At 44.7% G+C, this 3,033-nt stretch overlaps 1 pseudogene; it reads left to right on the forward strand.

Moving 5' to 3' along the window:
* The first annotated feature begins 1,790 nt into the window (after positions 1–1,790).
* On the forward strand, positions 1,791–2,736 carry LOC119544526 (annotated as a pseudogene).
* Positions 2,737–3,033: the final 297 nt, after the last annotated feature.

The following is a 3,033-nucleotide window of genomic DNA, read 5'->3' on the forward strand; positions in this document are numbered from 1 at the left end:
ATGCATTGTACCTAGAAGCAAAACAAGTAGGATCATGACAATGGCTTTTCGCAGTAAAGCACCAGATGAGTTGAGATCTTTTAGACACAAAGAATAAGGTGGAGGTTGCTGCTCAAAGGGTGGGTCAGAGGAGGAAATAGGGGCTTGCCCTCAAGCAAGAGCTATTCTAACATAGAGGCATGCCAGGGTCTGCTGCGATGTCCTGGGTTGGCTGGACCTCAGCAGACATAAGCAGGCCACCAGCCTGTTCTTGCAAGATCTGAAGCAACCCTATGCATGGTAGGTGAGTTGTGATCTGAGGAAAGCCTGCTTTCCAAGCCACATGGATTTTCTGTGTTCTCCAAAGTACTCCCAAACCTCAGACCCAGCTGTTTCTCTCTGGGAGGGTAAGACAGCTAAGAAAGTCATGCTAGGACAACAGTAATTCAAGATAGTGCTATAATGACTGTGTTATGATCCATCAAACTTGGCTCCTCTCTACCAATATAGAACCAGGACTCCTGGAATTGAATACACTAATTTCTCCAACCTCAAAGGATCTTATGAGATAAAGGGGTTGAGTGTCTTTCCCATTCTAGGACTGTGCCAGAGGTCAGAACATCCTGAGAGCCAGAAAACAGTGCTGGAACCACTGGGAGACCAGCCTACTTCAAAGGGTCCAGGCAGGTCTAGGCTGGAATGAGATTTCCAGGATCAATCATGATTTGACTGAAATTTACCTGAGAGGTAGCTGGAAGAGCAGGGTCTACACCTGCATTACCTGCCATCTGTGTGCTCAGGACTTGGAGGTTTCCACGCCAAAGGGATTGAACCCCCTTCAGTCTATCACAGCAAGGCCACAAACCCACAGAAGAAAAAACTAGGGCCCAGGAAGAGATGACAAACTAATGATTCACAGGCCCCGCACCATCTTCTGTTTGGTATAATAATAATACATTCGCATGGCACAAAGTTTAAAAGATACAAAAAGGAATAAAGATAAAAAGTCCCCCCACCCCCCACCCTGCTCCATCCCTCAGTCATCCAATTTCCTTTCCCAGAGATAACCAATGCTACTAGTTTATCCATTGCCTATCTGTTGATTGATCCATATACATATATACACGTATATCTATGCTTTCAGAAATATTCTATTCATATAAAAACAAATGCATGCATATGTATATGTATGTGTATATATATGTATACACACACACACACACACACACACACACACATTTTCTTCTCCCTCTCTTCCACAAATGGTAGCTTGCCAAACACACTGCAGTGACCTAGCTTTCTTCACTTAACAAAATGCATGAAGCTTGCTCCTAACATCACATAAAGAGCTTCCCCACAGTTCTTTAAGGTTGCAGAGAAGTTTATGTAAGATGGGTCATAATTATTTAATCAGTCCACTGTTGATGGGCATTTAGGTTGTTTCCAAACCTTTGTTATTATAAACAATACTACAGTAAATAATTTCATACTTGTCATTTCAAAAGTGCTTCATAGTAGTTTTTCTTAATTGATCCAACATTTTAAAACATCAGATTTCACTTTAAAAATACATTTGAGACCAGACCAGCAGAAGCAGCCACCCTCTCCCACCCTCCACCTCCTCCGGGGTCTCTTTCCCCCTTCCTCCTCCTCCTCCTCCACCCCTGCCCCTTCCTCCTCCTCCCATCCGCCCCGGCCCAATCGCTCCCCCCTCCCTTTTGCCCCTCATGCCTGCAGTTTTTGGCCTTCACCCCCACCAGTGACCAAAGACTCGACCATTCAAAATGAAGCTCCCGAGAACACTGCTCAACATGGACACCAGTGTGATTGAAGGTGGATTAAATGTCATTCTCACCATCCAGCTACTTATGCATGGAAAGGAAGCTGGCAGGATCATTGGAAAGAAAAGAGAATCAGCTAAGAAGATGTGCGAGGAGAGTCATGCACGTATCAACATCTCAGAAGGGAATTGTCCTGAGAGAATTACAACTTTGCCTGGACCCACTAACACCATCTTTAAAGCCTTTGCTATGATCACTGACAGATTGGAAGAGGACATTAGCAGCTCTATGACCAATAGCACAGCTGCCCGTAGACCCTGGTCACCCTGGAGCTAGTGGTCCCTGCTAGTCAGTGTGGCTCTCTCATTGGGAAAGGTGGTTGCAAGATCAAGGAAATATGAGAGAGTACAGGGGCTCAGGTCCAGGTGGCAGGGGATATGCTCCCCAACTCAACTGAGAGGGCTGTCACTATTGCTGGTATTCCGCAATCCATCACTGAGTGCGTCAAACAGATCTGCATGGAGTCCCCCCCGAAGGGCGCGACATCTTGTACAGGCCCAAGCCGTCCAGTTCTCCGGTCATCTTTGCAGGTGGTCAGGCCTCCACCATGCAAGGACAGTAAGCCATTCCACAGCCAGATTTGACCAAGCTGCACCAGTTGGCGATGCGACAGTCTCATTTTCTCATGATGCATGGCAACATGGGATTCAGTGCATGTTTGGATGCATCTGCTCAGACTACTTCTCATGAACTCACCATTCCAAACGATTTGATTGGCTGCATAATTGGGTGTCAAGGTGCCAAAATCAATGAGCTTGGTCAGATGTCTGGGGCGCAGATCAAAATTGCAAACCCAGTGGAAGGATCTACTGATAGGAAGGTTACCATCATTGGATCTGCTGCCAGCATTAGCCTGGCTCAATTTCTAATCAATGTCAGGCTTTCCTTGGAGACGGGTGGCATGGGGAGCAGCTAGAACAACACAGATTCATCCATAACCCCTTTCTGCTGTTCACCACCACCCATGATCCATCTGTGTAGTTTCAGAACAGTCAGCGATTCCAGGTTTTAAATAGTTTGTAAATTTTCAGTTTCTACACCCTTTATCATCCATTCATGATTTTTTAATTAAAGAATTTTAATTCCTTTCTCTGTTCAACTGTTAATGCTGAGATCCATATTTAGTTTTATAATCTTCTCCTTTTTTTTTTTTTTTGTTTTGTTTTTTTGGCTCATGAATTTTTTTTGTTTGTTTGTTTGTCATGGAAATGTA

The sequence above is a fragment of the Choloepus didactylus genome, chromosome 9 (assembly GCF_015220235.1).
Source record: "Choloepus didactylus isolate mChoDid1 chromosome 9, mChoDid1.pri, whole genome shotgun sequence".
Taxonomy (NCBI): Eukaryota; Metazoa; Chordata; class Mammalia; order Pilosa; family Megalonychidae; genus Choloepus; species Choloepus didactylus.